Raw genomic sequence first — 25,408 nt, forward strand, 5'->3', positions numbered from 1 at the left:
AACCAAAGCCCTCTGAATTCTCTTTTTTCCCCCTGAGCATGCTCCCACTGTCAAAACCAACCACGGGTAACTCTACCCACCACCAGACTACAAACAGAACAGCAAACCTGCTGCAGAGGAAAAAAAAGAAAAAGACAAAGTAAACTACTCAAACTTGCAAAATGTTTTCTCAACAGTGAATTCTCTGCTAAAAACATATTACAGAAATGGCATAGGCCCGTGTGATTTGTGGCCTTTTGCTTCTAAACCGGCACTTACTAGTAGTCACTGGAACTGATTACCACACAACGAATGTTCATGGACTCACGACAGATGTGAGGAACCCTTTGGTTAGTGCAAACCACAAAGTCTCTTTGAAGACAATCAAACGCCACATGTCCCTCTCTTCTCCCATATGTGCATCCCTCATGACAACATGCCAACAACCCTGTCAAATGGCTGGCGTATGGTTAACACATGATAAAGAATAAAGCACATGTGACATGACAAAGGATAAAGCGCATGCGAGCAGTTGACGTTACAACCACTCACATGACAGAGGACGGATTACAAGACCTTGGAGAAAGGATAAGGGGGTGCAACCTGTTAACCCAAGTTGTCCACACCATTGCCTGCTCCTACGCACTTCTACGCACATCTAGATTTCTGGGAAAAAAGGAAACAGAGCAAATTACCGGTTAAATATATTCTTCTGGTGGACCAGATCCAGCTGGATGGATCTGAGACTTCCCACTTCATGTTCCTCATTCACAGCTATTCAAAACACAAACAGAACCCCATCACCACCATTACTACTCTTGTTACCACTTTTCACTACTCCAAGGACGAAATGCGAATGGAGACAGAACTACTCTCTCAAAGTTAACAGAGGCTACTTCCCATCAAGAGTGAGATGTGTTGGCAATGATACACTTACTCAGTGGATAGGACGCTTCTGCCTCCAAAGATTTCAACTTGTGGAAGGAGTGAAACAACACTCCTTAAACACCTTATCAGATCGCTTCTTTTTATTAATTTTTAAAGACAGTTCTCAAAGTACATGAAAGTGCAGAGAGTAGGAGAATCTAATGGCAATAATTCTGCTTGTAGGTTTTTATTAGTGGCCAGATTTTTTAGAATAATGTAGATACTACATTTAAAATTAAGGAGATCGTAGCTAAAAAAAACATGGGTGCAATGGCACTTTCCTTCTTGCTTGACTTCCTGGGTTTTCACAAGTCATATCATAAAAAGGGTTAGTACATTATTAGTGTCATTAGTAGTTTTTTATTCCTCTATTAACCTTATGAGTTAATTATACTTGAACCTCAGTTTAATCTCCTACATAAACGTATTACAGAAAAAAAGAGAAAAAAAGGAAAAAATTACAATTAAAATTAGTGAAAAAGAGTCTGACCATCTCTACCTTCTACAATAACTCGCTCAGATATAATTTGCTATGCTTTGAGTTGAAGTAAAGAAAAATGAAAGGTTTTTTATTTTTCTTTAGCGAACGCAGAAACAATTCAACCTTAGGTTCACTTGTCAATTCCCACCCTGTGAACTGCACTTAAAATGTGTAACAGTTCAACATCATCGTTTCACCTGACAAATCCACATATAGACCAAAATCAACCTCATTTGCCTTTGTGGTTTTTTTTCCCCTACAGTACTATGTTCAACTTGACTTTGCACAGTACAGCAAGAGATTCACCGTCAGCTCCCCAGACCTCTAAAATGCTTTAAACTATCAACTCAGACCTGACATAACAAGTTACAACCTCTTCAATCTAACTTCCTCAAAAAATGGATCTTTTACGGGCATACAAAGGATACCATTTTCAAATAATTTAAATTCGGCGTAAGAGATTAGGCCCCTCAGTGTACCCTTCAAGGCAGTGTGCACAGGTTGGAGGTTTTATCACTAATCTTAAAAATAAGCAAGTATAAACCACTAGAAGCAATGCCATTATGAGTAATGGATTTTCTTGTTTCGTAAGATTTGTCTCCTCATTGGTAATAAGCACTTTAATGCAAAAAGAGAAAATGAGCACGAGAAGGAAACAATCCTTATAACATACAGTAGTCTACCCACAACTTCTTCCTCTTTGCAGTGTAAGAGCAATAAAGTTCAGTGAAACAAATGCAAAACGAATTCCAGCTGACTGCCCTGCGGCAAATCTCAAGTGGTACGACTGACCCGAGGCTGGCTACTGTGGGCTGCCATAGCCTTGGTTGAATGAGCTTTATTTTGACCCTCAAGTGACAAACCTGCCAATAAGTAACAATGAGAGATGCAAAGGAACTTTTTGACATACTGCTCTTGGACACAGACTTACCCAAGAACTGGGACAAACAAAAAAAATCCACCATCACCATACCAGAACAAAAAAATCCTAAAAGCTGAATGGACTTTCTAAAGGCTCTGTTCACTGCAAGCAAAAAAAAAAAAAAAAAAAAAAAAATCAATGGCATTTTAAAAATCAACAAAAGACCTCACTTGGATTATAGTGTGGGAGGACAATTCATTAAGATGGAATTGACATTACCTCTAAGGGATTTCTTGCGTTTTCTACTGAAAGCAATTCAATTCAATCTTAACACATGGGTGTGATATTCTGGATTCTGAGTTGACTGATCACAAATAGGATCTCAAGATCTTTTGAGAGCATTAAACGAAAAACAACAGGGATTTGTCATGAATGCAGCATATACTGTTGATGTGATTTGACCCAATGTTTTGTTACATGGTCTTTGCTGACACCTGTTGGTTTATTTTTTGTTTTTCTTTTTTTCCTTTTTAAGAAAAGCATCTCTAATTTTAGAAATCGCTTGACAATTATTTGGCTTCAGAAATGGCTTAATTATATAGCCCATCTTATGAAAATTCTCAATTCTTTTTAAATATGCATACATATACATAGATAGGTATTAGTACTAAGCAGAGGCTTCAATCAAGCACCTTGCGCAAGAAGCAATTAAACATCAGCAGAAAGCATAACCTCTATCCCCAAGCTGAAATAAGAAACAAAAGGATGGAAACGTTGCAAAACAAAGAAAGAAACTAAAAAAAAGCCCAAAAGAATAACAGAGGAACAAATATAAATGAGGCTTATAAACACATTTTAATATTCCAATTCAAGAACTGAAATTTAGGATTATCATCTCTAAATTTCATATTAGAGATGAGTTATGAAAAGGGATCTGGAAGAAAGAGCAGTAGCAGTTTTGATTATTTCAACTATTAATGAAAAAAATGTAGTTTAGGTGGAGAGGTGGTGCTATGCAGTTTTGAAAGGTTAAAAATCCATGCCAAACCCAACTGACATATCAGATTAACATAGTTAAAGCATACCAGCTTTTGTAGTCACAGACAAAAAAGTCAGTGATGTGTCAAGCATCTCATTTTGCCACCTTTGACTCCTCAGCAGAAATGACCAGATAAATATTCACAGATGGACTAAAGGCTTAATTTTATGTAAATCCAGAGCAGAACTCAAATTAACACCTTCTTTCCATAGCAAGATGTCTTAACCATTTTGCCACCATGCTCCAGAACAGTACTGGGTCAAAATAAATTGGATTTACATAAAATTTAGCTGAAAAGAGCCATGGTGCTGACCGTTAGCAGCATTTCTTTTTTTCTTTTCTTGGCACAAACAGTAGTTGATACCCTCAGGAACACAAATCACAAAAATGCTTATAGTTTCACTATGAAGTAATACCTGCACCTCTTTTTACTAGGTCAAGTAAAGAAAAGAGATATCACCGGGGTCATTAACTCATCGCATACTTAAGTGGCAAACTCAGGACCCTCACTTGCTTTGGGTAACTGACAAAAGCCAGCAGTTAACTTCTAAGAGAAACGGCTAGCTTGCTTTCTGCTTTTCTAGTCTATGGTTATGATACCTAGTACCCTGAAAGAAACTTCCCCTTAAGGAGAGAAAAACCTGCCCTGAAGGCACTGTCTCTTCTGGGGGTATCAAGCTGAAGGTTAAGAAAACACCTTGGACATTGATGAACCGTTTTCTATTCTTTTTCCTCACTGTTTCTCAAGAAAAGATTTCCTTTTTCTGTTCCACGTGACTGAACCCATCTAACCTAGCCTTGTGTTCTGCTGGCAGGCAAACTCAAAGAGGGAGCAAACTACAAAAAACTCCAGGTACAGCAAATGCCAGGAGAACTTTCGACCAACAGGTAAGGAAGATTGCTTCATATGTGACAAGTAAAATCCTGACGCTTTTGCTCTTGTATAAAATACAGAAAACCATTTAATTTAACAATGAAATAAATTATTATTTAAAATGTCTTCATTAAATCAAATTTGGAAAGTTGATTTACGTGTTTTTTCTACTTTATTTTTAAAACAATCCTACGAGGAAGAAATATTCTTGGTAACTGAGGTTTATAAAATAAACTTCATAGCCCATACTACTTCACTTATAATAAAAGGACAGTATGTAAGGATATTGTTAGTTGCTCATGAATATTTATGTTGATGATGTCCAAAAAGCATAACAGATCCTTCCTTCCTATGAAATTATGACTGAAAATCTAATGCAGCCAATCATGCGGCACGCCTATGTCCAAAGACAGCACATCAGTGTAGGACTTCTCATTAAGCTATGTGGGCACAAGTATCACGAGAAGAGGAAAAACAGCTAATAGTGAAGCTCTGTACAGTACAATTTACTGTTTTAATGAATTTTACCTATATACTTCATTTGGGAAGGAATCACATCTTTCTCAGTCCAACCACCAAGATACAGTCCAATTACACATAAAACTGCTTAACATTACAGTGATTAAGAAGGATCACAACAATTCATGATTTTATGCAAACCAAGTATTAGCTTGTGTCTCTGACCTTCTACTGAACACAAATATTGTGAGAAGAAAAGCCTTTTTTTTTTTTGGTGAAATGGGACATTTAGCAAGCTCTAATGGGAATTTTGCATTAAAACAGCATAATACATAGCATGTCCAACTAATTAAGCAGCTATTTCTAGAAAGTCTGTGAAGCTATGAAACAGCCTGAGTCACAAAATACTGCGTAAAAGCCTGTTCTGATGTCGATTTATAAACCACGTGACTGGGATTGGTTCATGTTCATGTTGGTGTTTGTCAGTTTCCCAACAGAAGTTTGCATGATGGGATCCTTTGCTCTTTTGGAGGGGTGGGGTGTGCGGAAGAATAGCCGTGTTTGATGAGACAAGTGGTTCAATACAGTAGTTATCAGTTACAAATATATCAGGTAGGAAGTAATGACAATTCCTACTGAACAATGATATCAAAATACTGTCTGAAAAGGAAACTTCTTCCTAACATCCAGTTTCTGTAATTTTTATAGCATTTCATAGAAACATTAATTAGGCAATTTTATCATCTAGATACAGATAAAGAAAATGGACATCAACAGTGAGCAGCATGCTTGTGTGCAATTTATAATTATACCACAGCTGCTAGCCTGCAGAGTTTTGTGCAGAGTTCTGTGTTTGGTTAAAGAGTATTATAAAATAGAAAGACACATGAAAAACATTTTAAATTCATCATGTATCAGATAAAATAAAGTGAACACAAATAACAGTCAAGAGAATAAAATGAAAAGGTGAGATCAGGAATCGGACAGATTTTTGTCTAAAAGCAACTTGTTCTATGGCAACAGAATTTGGTACAATTATCCCTATGCCGTGAGAAGAGAGCAGAGAATCTGCATTGAGGATGACCTGCCCTCCATCAAATACAAAACCATATTTATTGCTCTATACAACATGTGGTGCTGTGATCACATACTGACTGAGCGTCTTCATCGCCACTGCTATTGTCAGTCAATAATCTGGGCAATGGGCACACAGGCCGATGGGTGCTCCCCCTTTGTTCTGCTCAAGGTCTAATCCAGACAGAAGAGGCAGGAAAAGACCAGCGTGTCACCACAGAGTTTGGCAGCAGGCAGTCTGACAAGTGACAAGTCGTCGCATTAACATCTACAGTTTGCCTATAATCTTGTTTTCCATGCTTCTCCTTTTCCATTTTTCTCTTCTACAAACTGAGACTAAATTGTAAGCCTGGGACTACCTTTTGGCCAGTGTTCACAAGGTGGCTCTAATCTGGTTGAGCTCCTGGGCGCTTCATCACACACAACAGCAGGTCCTGCTGCATTTGTGACCCAGGCTCTTGCGGACTGCTCCTGCCATCCCAGGCGAAGCGGAGCCTGCAGAGGGCAAGCAGTTACTGCAGGCACCGGGAGCTCCCGGCAGAACCCGCAGCAATTCATGGGCCACAAGCAAGGTACAGGCAGACAGCAACCTACAGCTTGCCATGAGAACCCCTTTTTTGTCCCCTAATTGATGGCAGAGACCGAGCCCTTTCTTGAGTTAATGAAATGGAAGTTTTGGGTTTTTTAAACAGCAAAATGCCTCCACTGATACTGGAAACAATTACTGCTGCTCCTTTTGATAGGCAGCCAAATACTCTGTTTTTGGCTGGGTTAAGGGGAAATGAATATTGTGGCTTCTCCTGCTATTTGTGCTGCTGGCTAATGTGCCTTATTTTCCCAACACAATATTCCTGAAATTATGAGTTGTAATGAAGGATCAAGAACATATGCATTCCTGAATATTGGAAATCAGCCCAAAATTACGTTACTACAATCTAAGTTAGGACCCTTTCTGTTACTGAATGTAGCCTGTCCAAAAAAATCTTTATGAAATGGTACTAAAAATGTGCATCAACCTTCACTTCCCACTTGTATTCACCTTACGATTTACTTAATTTCTGTTCAGTTTACCCGTATTACCTCTAGGGTTACAGGGTATTTTTATGTCAAAAATTATTAGTAGGTCATTTAATACTGCAGCCAAATGAATTCTGCTTTCTAATGTATCTAACGATATCCTAAATTGGTTTCCTGTGGAGGTGGAAAGGTAAGCCCAAGAAACTTATAAACAAAATAATATAGTGAGCATTTCGCCAAAGATCCTAACCTTCTAAAAGATGGTGGAAGAAAAGATATTTTTAAATTCTTAGGCAGACTGTGAACTGAAATCAGATTTGTCTTACAGAAAGATCAACGAACATCATCTTATGGATTTACTTTGGAATTATGCAAGAAAAATTTGTTCAGAAGGAAATATTAATGATCTATTTTATTACTTTGCAGTTTTAGCTTACTCATGTAGAACTGATCAAACTTGAAGCCATATACTTGCAACTCAGTATGCACCTTGAGCACTTCCACAAGCTGATTTCAATGTATCCACTGTGAAAATTATTTGAATTTTATCTACCTACAACCATACACATCTGGAAAGATTTTTGCATATTAGACATCACCGTGACCAAGAGCACTGAATTATGTTGACATCTGCAAGAACTGATCAGACCTCTCATTTCATGATTAATCCTTACATGGTCCCCAGCAAAGTAACATCCAATGCTCTCTGACATTCCCAAAATACTTAAGTGAGAAGAGATGTGACACTGTAAACTGAATAGTAGACTGAAACCCAGGACAAATGAGAGCTCTGTTTCTGGCTGACTGCTACGAGTACAAGCTCATGTTATCAAACAAGCTGTTTCCTTTTCTATCATAAATTGATCTAAAGGCACACACTCACTTAGAGTGCACTTTTGCCAAACACAATGGAGTTGAGCAGGGGTATATATGCTACCGCATAACACTTTTTCAAGTGCATCATGACACATGTTTTGAGAAATCTGTTGGTGGAAGGCAATATGCATTCTGAAACTGAAACCTCGAATAGCAGAGGATTCTGGGAGCAGGTGGCAGGATCCATACTAAAAGCAGCACTTGACAGAACCATAGCTTTGATATGGCAAGCAACTGTTCTTTCTTCTCTGAGTCTGTGTCATGTCCCGACTGTAACACTCTGACATTCAGTTCCCTTCCTGAACAACTGGTTGAACAGTTGCGTAATATTTGTGGTGCTCCTTCTGAAGTTTTCATACTGTACTTAACAAAACCTCAGTGAATCATTACATCTGACAGCCTTATAAAACTCGGAAACCAGCACATTTTCTCCCTTAGAAGTCACCTTCAAAGCCGTATGAGCCTAGCCCCATCTACCATGGTCAATTCTCTCACACATCACAGGAGCAAGTTTCACTAAGGTCTCCTGTCTACTAGGAAGCTCCACCACCAGAGTATGCAGACAGACCTCTGTAGCAACCATTCATGGTTAGGGTGTTCCTGCTTAAAGGCAGTCTGCAATTTTTTAATTCATCAGCCTGATATAATTTTGAAGCTGCCAATGCTTTGAGCAGGGGAGTTGACTGCAGAATCCCAAGGTGTAACCAAAATTATTCTATGATTCTAAGATAATAACCAGTACCACCAGTAAACATACCCAAGATATCAATACCACCTTGTGCTGGTTTTCGTTGGGATAGAGTTAGTTTTCTTCATAGTAGCTAGTGTGGGGTGATGTTTTGGATTTGTGCTGGAAACTGTTGATAACACAGGGATGTTTTCGTTACTGCTGAGCAGTGCTGACACGGAGTCAAGGCCTTTTCTGCTTCTCACCCCACCCCACCAACAAGGAGGCTGGGGGTGCACAAGAAGTTGGGAGGGGACACGGCTGGGACAGCTGACCCCAACTGACCCAAGGGATATTCCACGCCATATGACGTCATGCTCAGCATAGAAAGCTGGGGGAAGAAGGAGGAAGGGGGGACGTTTGGAGTTATCTTCTGATAAGGCATTTGTCTTCCCAAGTCACCATTATGTGTGATGGAGCCCTGCTTTTCTGGAGATGGTTAAACACCTGCCTGCAGGTATAAAGGCATAAAAGACTTCAATCTAATTGTCCCAAACTCTAGAATGTGTAATTTTTGACTGCTTGGAGAGAGTGTGCCTCCCCCCTAAAGACGAATCAAGTAGGTTTCTTCATCCCTCACAAAGCTCTCTCTTGTAAGACACATCAAGAAATAAATGGAAAAAAGACATTGCCCCTTTTCACATTAACGGGTTTAGGCACAAGGTAAATTCCTGTAGTCTTTTGCTGGGACAGTGTTATGCCGACGTGGATATCTAGAACAGAAAAATATGGTCCTCAGCCATTACTGGAACAGCACATGCCAGCATGAGCTTCACAAGTACAAGCATGTATGGATCACAATGATCAATCTTGCCCGTACATTTTACACATATGACAGAGGGACTTGCTTCTGTCCTTCTGCACTTGATTCAGGTGGATAGCACATGTGATATTTACTGTATTTATATTTTAGTAATGCATGTGATACTGATCAGTCATTTGGCTGGCAGAAACCCACAAAAGGTGCATTCACTACACTGACTGCTGTAATCCTCAACTTCCCACCAAATGTAATGACAAACCACTGTAATACTGGAAAAGGATTAATGAGTCCTGCTGTATCTTGGCCACTTATTTAAATTATATTCTGGCCATTCACTTCTTTTACACGTGTTGACTCTTGAGACTAGTTTCTAGTTACTTTCACAGAAAGAGCAACATATGTATACATACGTATACGGATGTACGTACACTGAAGGAGCTCAGCTTGCATCTGTTGAGCGTTGAGTATGCTGGGCACACTATTTTCCAGTGAACAGTTTGACTTCTGTGAAAAGCGTACCTTTTCTGCAAAAAAAAGCCAAATCCCTCCCTCCATGAAAGATCTATGAAGTCTTAAGCTGAAGAAAAACCACGAAGAACTTGTGCAACTATCAGCATTGTGTCCTGACATCTTTGACACTTCATTCGGCCTCAACAAAAACAATTCCTATCCTAGAGTTTCATCGTTTCTATTTTGCTGACAGCTATTTTAGCATTATTCCCCACCTCCATTGCTACCTGCAGTTTCATACAGGTTTTTAACTAGTACACAGAACATTTGTTTTAAAACTTAGAAATTAAAACCCTCCCTAAGTCAGTAGTAACAGAAATGTTCATTTCAAAAATTTGATGTGCACTTCCATACTATCAAGTAAAGCAGGATTAAAAAGTTGTTTCAACAAAAATGATAAAAAAACAAACACATTTTTTGAGACCAAGTTGGGACCAAATGTAACAATCAATCTTGATACATTTAATGGCAGAGAGAAAACAGAGTATGAAACCGCTGATGATCAGGCAGTAAGAATGCTTAGCACTTTCCAAGTACTTTCATTTAAAAATTTCTTCTGGTTACCTGTCCTAATTTTTTTTCTTTTGCTTGAACCTTCTGTCTTCCTACAATCTTCATAAACTATGAGTAATTTCCTTCTTTCACTTATATCATTACCTTCAGATGGAGCAAAACCAACTACAAGAACACTCCCTTTGTGCCTACTGTACCGATATTATATGAAAATAAAATACTTGGCCTCCATTTTTCATTTAAGTTTATATTTTTTCTATTTTTCTAACCAACTTCATAGAAGCGAAAGTATGTATAATATCCAGAAAGGTGCCTCAGCTAGAATTGCAGCTTACATCGGACAAACACCTCCTTTTCTTATATTTAGTATCTTCCCCTCTTGCTTAAACATCAGCTTTAAGGTCTACTGCACCAAAATTCTTATCAGTACATGATGAAGGTGCATGTCTAATGCATGAAAATTAATCATGTCTAAACGCAAGTTCAGATTATAGAACTTGACAATCAACGCTTCCAAATACATTTTATAGATGTACTTTTATGTGAAACTCTCACATGCATTATGACTGGGATGGATATATGTCAGGTTTTATCTTAAAAAACCCACTTAGTATTGAGCCATACATACTGGAAATGAGGACAGAAGCTGAATTCCTGAATCTAGAAATTAAAAACAATGTATAAAAAATTAATTTCAGAATTTTGACCACCCTGAGTTTTAAATCATTATTCTTTTTGTTAAGCTTACTTATTTTTTACATACTTTTTCCGTCCTGTGTTATGGGGTGTCAGATCTACAGTGAAATAAGAGAAAGTTACCATAATATCTGTATAATTTACACTGCTGGAAAGAAGGCAAAAGCATATGCACCCTCCTCCCCCCCCAGTAATTCAGTGAACAGAGAAAAATTTTTTTTTTTTTCCCCTCAATTATTTGTTTTTCCCCTCAAAGATCTTTCGTATCTTATTACCAACAACATACTCAGGGTATCACTCAAGAGGGGAACTGAGGAACTGGAAAGAGTTAAGAGGTGCAACTACCCAAAAAGCACAAGAGGCAAATCTGGAAACCCTGAATGCGAGAAGGAATTGACACTATTTGTGGAGGAGCACGATGCTTTCCTGAATCGTTACAGACAGGACAGTGCATGAATTAAGATAAATAAATACTTACTAAGCCTCTCAAAATCCTAAGTAACCAACCTATTGAACTGATCTTCCTTAACAGTCATAACTGCATCTAACAGCTTCAGGCACGCTAACTGGGTATTTCTGCTGCAGCGATCAGCAGAAGATAACAGATACCAAAATTCAGTTGTGATTGAGTTAATGAATTGAGCAGCTGGAGCATCTTAAAAGTAATTTTAGGTTGTTTGCACATACAGAAATACAACACTATTGATTTATAATTGAATTTTTTTCCTTTCAAATTACTCCTATTAAGGACTGACACAGCTGATACAGCTTTATTAAAAAATATCACTATTCTGCTGAATTTTAATAAAAATATTCCCAGAAAACTGAAAGATATAGGTCTCTTGTTGAAGACGCAGAAAGTGTTAAATTCTTTATCTTGGAGAAGCTGAAAATCCTGTGAAAGAGAACTAACTCTTCCGGAGTTCTGCAACTGAGGTAAAATAAACATATTTTAAAAGTGCTGCTTGATGAAGGCAGTAATCTACATATCTCTGGTTTTCAAAAACTCCTGCTGAAGCAGTAGGAAAACACTTTGCCTTTCATAGAAACTTTTAATATCACTGATGGAAACAAGAACTGAACATTCGTAAGACAAAGGTGAACCAACTGGTTGCATCACATATGCTGATTTGTATTCTGCCTAAGCACTACTTAAATATAATTTTTTCTAGTCACCTTCCAGTTGGCAAAACACACAGGCTTTTTTACCACTCCTTTAACAAAAAATAAGCCAACTATATCCCATTTTACTTCCTTGCTGCAAACTCTCTGTTGATTTTGGAGTTCACTATTCTATTCATTGTTTTTAAGTGGGAATAAGACTAATAATAATTAAATTTTATTTTGCTGTGCAATAAATCTTGGTTTTTTTCTAATAAGAAAAAGGAGAAAGATGGGAATAGATACATTTAGATTATAAGGTGGATTATTTGTATTTTTAATTTCAGCTACATGAAAATGGTTGGTACAAAAGTTTATTAAGAACTGATAGTCTAAACTTTTGCATATAAACCCAGCATGGCAAGAATGGTTCTAATTGAACTAAAGCTGCTGAAGGTTTTATTTTTAAAAAGCTCATGATTAACTCATTGAAACACTCCCCCTACTCCAATTTTTGTCTTCTTTTTAACAATTAGTACCATTCTTTGAATTGCAGCAACTTGCAAGTGCTTTATAAACAACCATCTGCCTTATTGTATCTTCTCTGCTTTTCACTGTTTATCAATTTAAAAATGTAAAACACATTTATCAACACATTTATCAACAATGTAACAAATTCCCATCTGGGTTTATGAGATGCTCATCATTTCTTTCAAGAATCATGCTAACAATAATTATGAAACTATCTCTGAACCTTTCGAGTACTGTCATGTTACTGTGATGAACCAACCTACTGCCAATTGCTGCCTACAAACTAGAAGAGTTCACTGAAGCACATCTGACATAATCATTCCAGTAAAAAGTCTTCACAAACAGCAGATTTTGAAAGCGGATTTAGCATATGCAAATGAATATATTGCATGCAACAAAGATTCATATTTAAATTTAAATTTCCTTAGGTACTATTAAGTAGTCTTCAATCCTTGCTAAGCTTTCTGTCCATCTACTTCACTCACTAAAAAGCAACGCTGCAGATAAACTGATTGTTAAAAGCTGAAACCTTTCTAAAATTCTGAAGACAGTACACATACATGATTTAGATTTTTTTTGTGCTGCCCCTACTAGCATTTTCTTTCCATTATCAAAGGCATCGATTCAAAAACAAGTGAAGTAAAAGGACTGGAACCTTATGGAAATGTATGATTATAGCTTGGGAACTACCATTAGAGAGAAATTCAATATCCTGCCCCATATTTAGGTGCTTTATCTAGTTTGCTTGAAGTCTTCTGCGTCATGTTTCTGTTTCACACTTATCTATCACAAATTGAAAATAATCAAGTTAAAATGAAAAAAAACTGTAACCAGTAAGGCATGGATTCCTAAAGAACTGCATTTATAATTGACCTTGGTGTCCAAAAAGTGATGTGTCATTTAAGCTCTTCCTCCAACTGGTACATTCAAAAAGTCTCTATTCCACGTAGATTCTTATCCGTCTAATAAGAAATGAGATCACACTTCAGTTTACTTTAAAGAACTTGCCCAATCTCTCTCTTCTGCTCAGCTGTCTATTTTTGTCCAAACAGTACAACTCTAACTATTTTTACGACATTTACTCCACTGTAAAATTTTGCTCAAGCAAAAACCTTCCGCAACATTCTTAGTAGATGGGGCACAACATGCACAGGACTAGCACTATCAAATTGCTTCCAAAGGAGACCACCCAAAATGTGATTTAACCACTTTCAAAAATAAGCACAGGGAGAATGCTTTCACCATATCTTTGAAACAAGACTTAAAGACAGGAGCAGTTTGTGTTAGATGCTCAGTGAGGATTTTTACTATCCCCATGAAAGTTTATCCTTACCTGAGTGTAATACAAGACACTGAAAAAATTCAGTTTACACTAGAATATACAAAATAGGTGATGCATAATGCAATTGCTCACCACCCGCCAACTGATGCCCAGCCAGTCCCTGAGCAGCGATTGCCGCCCCCCAGCCAACTGCCCCCGATTTATATAGCTAGTGTGACATCCCATGGTATGGAATATCCCCTTGGCCAGTTTGGGTCAGCTGTCCCAGCTGTTCCCCCACCCAGCTTCTCGCTGGCAGGGCATGAGAAGCTGAAAAGTCCTTGAGTTAGCGTAAGCACTGCTTAGCAACAACTAAAACATCAGTGCGTTATCAACATTCTTCTCATCCTAAATCCAAAACACAGCACGGTACCAGCTACTAGGAAGAAAACTACCTCTACGCCAGCCGAAACCAGGACAGTATCCACCCTTTATTCTATACCATCTACGTCATGCCCAGATCCCCACTCTTTCCAATACACCCCAATTAATCACCACCACTTTTCCTGTCCTTTGATATATACACACAGATATCATTCCCTTAGTCTATGGGCCATCCCTATAAAATGTCCGTTGAGTTCATTTAGTCCATGACTTTGGGCTCCATCTGTCACAACAGTCCCTCAGGGCAGGAGAGATGGTGTGTGGTGTTGCACTGTTGCATGCTGAAGCCAGTTCTGGTCCCATCACCGCTGCACTTGTCCGGTTCTATCATCCCTGCACTTTGCTCAGTTTCATCAAAGTTCATTCTTCATTAATCCAGGTGATTCCTACTGCAATACTATTGATATGGCATATAGCCACCACAGAAGTGATGATACACAGTATTATATAGAAATTAACATCATACAGTTCAAATCATTGGCTATTCTCACCCAAAATCAAATCCCCTTGAGGTACACATCGGACTTCCCCATCCTCCTGCATCACCCACCAAGTGCACCCAGGTCCTTGAGCAAAAGCAATCCCACGGATGGGTTTGCCTTTGCCTGACGCAGGAATAACCCAAACTGTCTTTCCCAGCATATTTTTTATGTGCACTACAGGGACTTTATCCCCATCTACAGTACGTAAAAGTTTTGACTGGGTGGGGCCAGCTCGATTGGCAGATCCCCGAGTGTTGACTAACCAGGTGGCCTTTGCTAAATGTGTGTCCATATGTTTGAACGTCCCACCAACCATTGCTCTCAGCATAGTCTTTAACAGTCCATTGTATCGTTCAGTTTTCCCAGAGGCTGGTGCATGACAGGGGATGTGATACACCCACTCCATGCCGTGCTCTTTGGCCCAGGTGTCTGTGAGGTTGTTTGGGAAATGAGTCCCGTTGTCTGACTCAATTCTTTCTGGGGTGCCATGTCGCCACAGGACTTGCTTTTCAAGGCCCAGGATAGTGTTCCGGGCGGTGGCATGGGGCACGGGATACGTTTCCAGCCATCCGGTGGTTGCCTCCACCATTGTAAGCACGTGGCGCTTGCCTTGGCGGGTTTGTGGGAGTGTGATATAATCGATCTGCCAGGCCTCCCCATAGTTATATTTCAGCCATCGTCCTCCATATCAGAGAGGCTTTAACCGCTTGGCTTGCTTGATTGCAGTGCATGTTTCACATTCATGGATAACCTGCACAATAGTGTCCATGGTCAAGTCCACCCCTCGATCATGAGCCCATCTATATGTTGCATCTCTTTCTTGGTGACCTGAGGTGTCATGGGCCCACTGAGCTATAAATAATTCACCCTTATGTTGCCAGTCCAGATCCACCTCAGCCACTTCAATCTTAGCAGCCTGACCCACCTGCTGGTTGTTTTGATGTTCTTCAGTGGCCCGACTCTTGGGTACGTGAGCATCTACGTGACGGACTTTTACAACCAGGTTCTCCACCCGGGCAGCAGTATCTTGCCACAATGCGGCAGCCCAGATGGGTTTGCCTCTGTGCTGCCAGTTGCTCTGCTTCCATTGCTGCAACCACCCCCAGAGGGCATTTGCCACCACCCATGAGTCAGTATAGAGACCGTGCACTGGCCACTTTTCTCAGTCAGTAATGTCTAAAGCCAGCTGGATGGCCTTTACTGCTGCAAATTGGCTCGATTCACCTTCTCCTTCAGCAGTTCCTACAACTTGTCGCATAGGACTCCATACAGCAGCTTTCCACCTCCGATGCTTTCCCACAAGGCGACAGGACCCATCAGTGAACAGGGCATATTGCTTCTCGTTTTCTGGTAGTTCATTATACATTGAGGCCTCCTCAGCACGTGTCACCTCCTCCTCTGGTGATATCCCGAAATCTTTGCCCTCTGGCCAATCCATGATCACTTCCAGGATTCCTGGGCGACTGGGGTTTCCTATTCGAGCCCGTTGTGTGATCAGTGCGACCCACTTACTCCACGTAGCATCAGTTGCATGATGTGTACAGGGGAGCCTCCCTCTGAACATCCAGCCCAGCACCGGCAGTCGGGGTGCCAGGAGGAGCTGTGCTTCAGTGCCGATCACTTCTGAAGCAGCTCGAACCCCTTCATATGCTGCCAATCTCTCTTTTTCAGATGGAGTATAGCGGGCCTCGGATCCTCTGTATCCCCGACTCCAAAACCCTAGGGGCTGACCTCGAATCTCCCCTGGTGCTTTCTGCCAGAGGCTCCAGGTAGGGCTGTTCTCCCCCACTGCGGTGTAGAGCACATTTTTTACATCTTGCCCTGCCCAGACTGGCCCAAGGGCTACTGCATGAACTATCTCCTCTTTAGTTTGTTCAAAAGCTTGTCGTTGCTCAGGGCCCCATTTGAAATCGTTCTTCTTTCGGGTCACTTGATAGAGAGGGCTTACGATCAGACTGTAATTTGGAATATGCATTCTCCAAAAACCCACGATGCCTAAGCAAGCTTGTGTTTCCTTTTTGCTAGTTGGTGGAGACATGGCTGTTATTTTGTTGATCACATCCACTAGGATCTGACAATGCTCAACTTGCCATTTTATTCCTAAAAACTGGATCTCCTGTGTAGGTCCCTTGACCTTACTTTGTTTTATAGGAAAACTGGCCTTCAGAAGGATTTGGACTATTTTATTCCCTTTCTCAAAAACTTCTTCAGCTGTGTTGCCCCACATGATGATGTCATCAATGTATTGCAGGTGTTCCGGAGCTTCACCCTGTTCCAGTGCAGTCTGGATCACTCCATGGCAAGTGGTGGGGCTGTGTTTCCACCCCTGGGGCAGTCGGTTCCAGGTGTACTGGACGTCCCTCCAAGTGAAAGCAAACTGTGGCCTGCACGCTGCTGCCAAAGGGATTGAGAAAAATGCATTAGCAGTATCAATTGTGGCATACCACTTGGCTGCCTTTGACTCCAGTTTGTATTGAAGTTCTAGCGTGTCCAGCATGGCAGCACTCAGCAGTGGCATGACTTCGTTCAGACCACGACAGTCTACTGTCAGTCTCCACTCTCCATCAGACTTTTGCACTGGCCATATCATAGAATCATAGAATAGTTTGGGTTGGAAGGGACCTCTAAAGGTCATCTAGTCCAACCCCCCCTGCCGTGGGCAGGGACATCTTCCACTAGAGCAGGTTGCTCAGAGCCCCGTCCAACCTGACCTGGAATGTTTCCAGGGATGGGGCATCCACCACCTCTCTGGGCAACCTGGGCCAGTGTTTCACCACCCTCAGCGTAAAAAATTTCTTCCTTCTATCTAGTCTAAATCTACCCCCTTTTAGTTTAAAGCCATTCCCCCTTGTCCTGTCGCAACAGGCCCTGCTAAAAAGTCTGCCGCCATCTTTTTTATAAGCCCCCCTTTAAGTACTGATAGGCTGCAATAAGTACTTATGGGACTGTTAGAGGGTGAGCAAGTCTTGCTGATCACTCCTTGGCTCTCCAGTCAACGAATCAGCTCGTGGATGGGAATCAGGGAGTCTCGGTTGGTGCAATATTGCCACTGGTGCACCGTGGTGGTAGCGATTGGCACCTGTTGGTCTTCGACCTTCAGCAACCCCACAACAGAGGGGTCTTCTGAGAGACCGGGCAAGGTGGACAGCTGTTTAATTTCTTCCGTCTCCAAGGCAGCTATACCAAAAGCCCACCAGTACCCTTTTGGGTCCTTGAAATACCCTCTCCTGAGGTAGTCTATGCCAAGGATGCACAGAGCATCTGGGCCAGTCACAATGGGGTGCTTTTGCCACCCATTCCAGTTAGACTTACTTCAGCTTCCAATACAGTTAGCTGTTGGGATAGCCCCGTCACCCCAGAAATACAGATGGGTTCTGCCCCTTTATAGCTTGATGGCATTAGGGTACACTGTGCACCGGTGTCCACTAGAGCCTTATACTGCTGTGGGTCTGATGTGCCAGGCCATCGAATCCACACAGTCCAGTAAGCCCGGTTGTCCCTTTCCTCCCCCTGGCTGGAGGCAGGGCCCCTCTAGTCCTGGTCATGGTATTTGCTACTCACTTCTTGTAAATGTGAATCAAAAGTCCCTTTATTAAGATCGGAAGTAAAATCAGCCCTTCTACTCTGCCTGGGGAACTGCTCACTGGAAACCGGAGCAGCAATTTTCCTGGAAGAACCCCCTTTTGTGATTGTTTTTCCTTGCAACTCCCATACCCATGCCTATAGGGTCGAGGCAGATCTTCCATCCCGCTTCCTCATGTCCTCTCCGTGGTCACGCAGGTAAAACCACAGGCTGGCCCATGGTGTGTACCCCCTATATCCTCCCTCTGGAGCAGAGGGACGCTTACTCCTAATGCCTGAGATATTGGTCTGTACAGGTGGGGAGTAGGACCTATCCTCTTCGAATCGCTGGAACTCCTGGGACAGTTTCTCAGCTAACATGACCGGCAGTTTCTCCACTAACATGTCCAGCAGTTTCTCCACAGTCGAGACGCAGACCCGTAGGGAGGAAGAGAGACATTCTTCATATTGCCGGAGTTGGCCAGCCAATTCATCCACTGTTTGTTCTTCTCCGTCTTTCCAGGTTGTTATGGCCAATGAGTTAGCATATGACGATGGTGCGCTCCGTACCAACTTCTGCCACATGGGTGACATGCACTTGACTTCATCTGGATCTCTGGATAACTGCTTGCTGTTCAGGTCATCATAAATCACCTCTAGCACAGCTAATTCCCTCAGGTACTGGATACCTCTGTCCATGGTGGTCCACTTGCCTGGGTGACATTTAAAATCTTCCTTGAAGGGATACCTTTCCTTCATGCCTGACAGGAGTCGCCTCCAGAGGCTGAGGGCTTGTGCCCCTTTTCCAATCACTTTATCAATGCCCCCTTCCCTGGAAAGGGATCCCAGCTGCTTGGCTTCCCTATCCTCTGATTCCAGGCTACTGGCCCCGTTATCCCAGCATTGGAGCAGCCAGGTGAAAATGTGCTCACCTGGACGACGGCTGAAATCTTTTCACATATCTCGCAGCTCATTCAGGTATAGGGGTTGGGAGGTTACCACCTCATTTATGGGTTCTGCCTCTTCCTCCTCCTGTTCTTGTGATGGCCCGGGTTCATCTTCATCCCTCGCTAAATGAGCTGATTTTCTTGTGTATTTCTTCTTGTGTATAGGGGCGACTGAAATCAGCACGGGTTGGTTCTCTGGTTCAGCCGCAGTGCCTGTCGCAAGGGGCTGGAGTAGCCACGGTGTCTGTCGCGGGGGTAGATCTCTAGATGGTATTCTTAACTAATTGTTTAACCTTGAACAAGACCTGAACCATATTCAGGAGACACAGCAATAGGACCATGCTGGTTTGAACATCCCAAGGATATTCAAAATTCTCAAGAGCTGTTGTAACTAGCCTGAAGGAGAAAGGGAAGGTGAAGGAGCAGGGGAAAGTGTCCCCCCCCATCTCCCCCATAGATTGGTTCCCCGAGGAGAAAAGGTAAAAGGTATAATTATTAGTAGTTTCCGAAAAGTGGCTCCCGAGGTATGGAGAAGGCAGCAATGCCGAGTACAAATACAAAAAATAGTCTCATGACCAATAATTTTATCATACATAAAGCAGTAGTGTTACAGAGTGCAGCAAAATGCTATCCTTGATCCAGCTCCCAGAGGTGACAGACAGCACGACAGGGAACATATACAGCAAGTACAGTGTTACATAGAACAACTTTGAGAGCAAGCACGACAACTTTGAGACTAAATTAATCAACATTGTGACCAGCGACTGTTAAACCAATATGATGAATGTTTATAACAAATTTGCCTTAACATGCTCTGGTCAGATCTGTCGTTATCTCAACCCTTCGTGCCCCACGTTGGGTGCCAAAAGGACTGTTGTGGTTTAACCCAGCAGGCAGCTAAACAACACACAGCCCTTCGCTCGCTCCCCCCGCCCAGTGGGATGGGGGAGGGAATCAAGGGGGGGGGGGGGGGGGGGCGGGGAGAGAGTAGAATTCGTAGGTTGAGATAAAGACAGTTTAATAGGACAGAAAAGGAAGCGATACTACTACTACTACTACTACTACTACTACTACTACTAAAAGAATATACAAAATAAGCGATGCACAATGCAATTGCTCACCACACACTGACCGATGCCCAGCCAGTTCCCGAGCAGCGATTGCCGCCCCCTGGCCAACTGTCCCCGGTTTATATACCGAGTGTGACATCCCATGGTATGGAATATCCCTTTGGCCAGTTTGGGTCAGCTGTCCTGGCTGTGCCCCCTCCCAGCTTCTCGCTGGCAGGGCATGAGAAGCTGAAAAGTCCTTGAGTTAGCGTAAGCACTGCTTAGCAACAACTAAAACATCAGTGCGTTATCAACATTATTCTCATCCTAAATCCAAAACACAGCACGGTACCAGCTACTAGGAAGAAAATTACCTCTATCCCAGCCAAAACTAGGACAAACAGACACCTGTTAAGTATTTGGCATCTAATCTCTTTGAACAGAACAACCTCTTCAACAGCCCTAGCCAAGCAAGTATCCCATGAAAACAAATGTCCATGAACCCACCTATACATTACATCACTATCAATTTGTTTTGTCCTTTCAGTAAGACAAATTTTTCCAACCACTAAATAACTACCAGCAAATATATAATAGTAAGTCAAGGTACACAAACATAATTTTGCTTAATCCATGGTGTGCAGCATGTAATTTATTATATTAAAGTCTCACTAGCCAGAGAAAATCTGGAATGTTTAGTGATAAACTGTCTGTGCAAAGAAACTAGAGTGTAAGGATTTCTACTAATCATCTGCAAATTTTATTTGGAACTTGATCCTGCAGCCCTTATTCACAAGATCAGACCTATTGAGTTTATTCACATGAGCTTCGGCTGCAAGATTGGACCTTAAGTACTATCAGGTGCACGTGCAGCCTATCATCAGATTTTGGGTTATTCATGTAAGAAGCTACCCTTTCAAATGCAGACTACTTAATGCTTCCTTCTTCATTAACTTACATGTCCTCTTCTGCTGCTCTATGCTTTCATTTGTGCTATGTAAATAGCTTCTTTCTCTCAGTCATCCAAACAAATAATGCTCTTTGCAACCAAGGAGGAAATTAGTAGCAGGTGAACGCTTATTTTTTAAATTATGTTGAGACCAAGCTGTTCTTTAACTTAAAGGAGATCTGGAAAAAAAATATCCCATTTTACTACTTAGCGATTTTAATTATGGGTTGTCATTGTCATAATTCTACATACTTATTTTTTCCCCACACACAAATATCAACCTTGATGGTTAATCTACTTTATGATGAGCTGGACCTAACATTGCGCACATACTTTAAAGCAGTTTATTTAGACGGACAAGACTTCTCTGATGATGTAAAATTAACTGTATCTTACCATACATGAAACATGCAAGGAATTTCTGACTTAGGTGTTCTATTTCTTTGCTTTCCGTATCTGTTCTACATAAATATAAGGTATTTTCTTGTGCTATGGTGTGCTAACTGTAAAAAAATAACCACAACTCTTCTGCTACCTGCTTATACACTTCTGCAGGTCAGACAGGCTGCAATTACAAGAGATGGCATACACTAGTCCTTGAACAGGACCACAGCAGAGGCATTTATATCACAGTCCACATTATAATCTACATATTTACAAATCCTATTTGACTTATTTAAAGACATGGGCAGCCAGGCAAACTGTCAGTAGAGGTAAAAGCCTCTTCATTAGTGATGGCACTCACAAAAACACCTGCAAATATTAAATGGCCTCCAAGCAATCACCAAATTATAATTACCCAGTGCTAGAGCTGTAAGAGACAGACAGAGGGACAGACATTAACTACCTACTGATGCTAGGGATACTCTGCTTACTGTAAAACCATGGAAGGAGAATGTCAGCATAATCTTTCTCAAACAAAGTCTTATTATCAACACAACCTATATGACTGGCAAAATGCAAGGTAAAATCCCAGCAACAGATTTTACTAGTATTTTCTTTATAATTCCAGCTAATTTCAATGTCATGATCAAGCAGGGGCTGAACCTGACTGTTGGCAATTTCAGTAGCCATAATATCAATTGAAAGTGCAGTACAAACAATAAACAGACATTGACTTAAAATGCAAGAAGACATACCTCATGTGAGTCTAATCTGGAGTTTAACCTAGAATCCAAACCTCCAAAACTCCTGGCCAGAAAAAAAAAAAAAAAATTCAACCTTGAACTGGAACGGTACGTCTGCAACAACTGAATTGTTGTCATAAAATTGTTCTCAATCATACTTCAAACTTGCCACACGGATTAATCGGCAGTTAGAAGCAGCTGCAACACCATGTTCTGTGCACTTCTGTTGCCATTTTAATTTTTAAAAAGCAAATGGAGAGGCTCTCCACAAAATTCAATGCCGCAATAGCAATGACTGAACCAGAATCACAAAATTATGAACAGTTCACTAAATTGTCTATTAGGAGCACATATTAAGAGGCTGCAGAACAAATTGTGTGCCTGAAATAACAGATCAATGAATGAAGAATAAAGAGACAGAAGAAGTGGAGACGTTGACGAACCATTGTGATTTGTGAAGAATCAATTTCCATACAGCCAGAGTAATGGCAGAACATCACAGATAGTGTATTCATGGCTTTTAGCAGCAAAAAATCATGGACTACCAAATGGAAATTTATTAATGCTCCAAGAAAGAGAGAATGATGCTGTAACATAAGGCCAGAAGTATACCCACTTCTTAAAATTAGTAAAACACAATAAAAGCAGCCCACAATATATATGTACAGTAAAAAAAGAGTTGCCTTGGGCAGGATGGGTAAATCCTTTAAAAATCAGAGAACCAGCAAACAATGACTGAGCTAACAATGGAAACACTGAATACATAAAACATTTTTGTCCGATGATACAAGTCTAGCTGCTTTATCATCTCACTGTATGTCTAGCTACATAAATGTTCAGCCACAAATACATGTTAGAGAACTCCTAAAGCCAAAGGATGATGTTTCAAAGTAAAGGCCTATGGCCAGATTTTACTACATCACCTTACAAATTATCTGAGCTGCTGCTTCTTAAGCTATCACAGTTTGCTGAACACAAGTTACCCTAGACTACAAAATGGCTAATCAGAGGGTAATATACTGCTTCTGCACTATTCAACATCTACATCAGTGACCCACCAATCTATGGCACAGGAGGAGGTTTTATCTATGTGAACAAAAGCCAAGGGTCTTGCCAGTCAGCATCCCCTGCATTCTCAGATAACTATATAAACACTCTGTGCCAAAAACAGACAACGGAGCATTTATAAATTTATGGCTTGTTGGAAGAACTGTGTAGCATCAAGCACCTAGCAGACAACAAACTGAAACACAGATGAGTTTCTTTATTCTCTAAAAACACAAAACAAATAAACAACTTAGAACAATTCACCCCATCAGATTCCTGACCTCAAACCTTCCTTGCCTTTTACCTACCAATATAAACAAAGTGCATTTTCAAAGATCACTCAAACCTGAACACGGAGAATGACTACAACTAAGGCAAAATGCACAAGACAGATCACAGACATAAGGCACCCACTCCATAAGCACACTGCACCTCCTGGTTAACCAAAAAAATCACAAAAAGTCATTCATACTACGATGGGTTGAAGCTGCGGCACTCACTATTCAGATGCGCAGAATGAGGAATTTTATGATGTTGCCAAACACGTACAAGAAGGTGTGATGGTACAGGAGCCCACATGGAGACATACTAATCTTCATAGCTGTGTCTTGTCCAACTCATTTATTTGGAAAATGGGGATATTTGAACAATACAGGCACACACAAAGGTCTGCACATATGGACCATGGAATAGGTGCCAATCTGTTTCCTGCTGGAAGAAATGTCTATCAAGTAACTTAGACAATGCAACAGATTGGGCAACAGCACATTCCCTGTTTTGGAAAAACATACAGTTGAGGTGAAAGGATATGACAAGCAGCAGCGGTAGCCCCATCATCTCCTCCCCTGCCACAGTTCTTGCAGGAACAAGGAGGAGGAGGAGGAGGTAAAAAGCAAGTTCTTCAATCCCCAGGAACAAAGGCCTGGCAGGACAAAGCAGTGCTCAACAGCTGGGCAGCTTCAGCACATCCCACACAGAGCCCAGGCTGACCCCTGAATGAAACAGAGGTGCTGAGCCAGCCACAGAGCACCAGGTCACTGCTCGGCAGAGGTTAAGGACAGATGGTGTGCTATTCCTGTTAATCAAGATGGGCAGAAGCTTCCGCCGTGCCCTCCTTTCTTGAGCCCGCATGCTCAGTGCCTACAGAAGTTCCCAGAGCCTATCCTGCCATACCTAGAAGAGACCATGTAATTAGATATTTCTTCAGCTTCAACAAATGCACTCATGGCAGCACGAGAAACTATATGAAGCTATTTGGTGATAAATTTAAGTATATACTCACTTATCCATACAAGAAACTCAATCAAGATGCTTTATACTATTTACCTTGCAACAGCGTACGACTGGCTGTCATTTCAGACAGTTTTTTTTTTACTATTTAGTACACAAGTATACTGGCTGGGGGTGCACAAGAAGCTGGGAGGGGGCACAGCCGGGACACCTGACCCCAACTGACCAAAGGGATATTCCACAGCGTATGACGTCATGCTCAGCCTATAAAGTTGGGGCAAAGTAGGAGGAAGGGGGGACATTTGGAGTTGCCTTCCAAAAAGGCGTTTGTCTTCCCAAGTCACCATTATGCATGAAGAAGCCCTGCTTTCCTAGAGATGGCTAAACATCTGCCTGCTGATGGGAAGCAGTGAATTAATTCCTTATTTTGCTTTGTTTGCACGCACAGCTTTTGCTTTACCTATTACACTGTATCTCAGCCCACAAATTTTCTCCTGTACCTCAGCCCATGAATTTTCTCACTTTTACCCTTCTGATTCTCTCCCCATCTCACAGTGGGGAGTGAGCGAGCAGCTGTGGGGGGGTGAACTGCCCACTGGGGTTAAACCATGACAACAAGAAAGTTTAAAAGACAAAATGTCTAAACATGCACAATCAAACATATCTCTGAGTAGTCAGAATTAATGTACACAATGAGTAAGTAGGTAATAAATGTGTTTAATGATTATTAAAACAGTAACACTAATGAAAGTAGACAAGCAGTTCTTGAATGACATGCCATGATGATTCCGACAGAAATGGCCAGGCAACGTTATATAGTCTCCAAGAAAAAGACCCTAGTTTGTGCACAGAGCTGTGCATCCCCTTTCTCCAAAGGCCACT

At 41.2% G+C, this 25,408-nt stretch overlaps 1 protein-coding gene across 4 annotated transcripts in view; it reads right to left on the minus strand.

Moving 5' to 3' along the window:
• Positions 1–25,408, minus strand: part of ARB2A (ARB2 cotranscriptional regulator A) — a 276,984-nt gene that overhangs the window by 222,066 nt on the left and 29,510 nt on the right. The gene's annotated exons all lie outside the window — the stretch shown is intronic.

Source organism: Aptenodytes patagonicus, chromosome Z, assembly GCF_965638725.1.
Source record: "Aptenodytes patagonicus chromosome Z, bAptPat1.pri.cur, whole genome shotgun sequence".
Classification (NCBI taxonomy): Eukaryota; Metazoa; Chordata; class Aves; order Sphenisciformes; family Spheniscidae; genus Aptenodytes; species Aptenodytes patagonicus.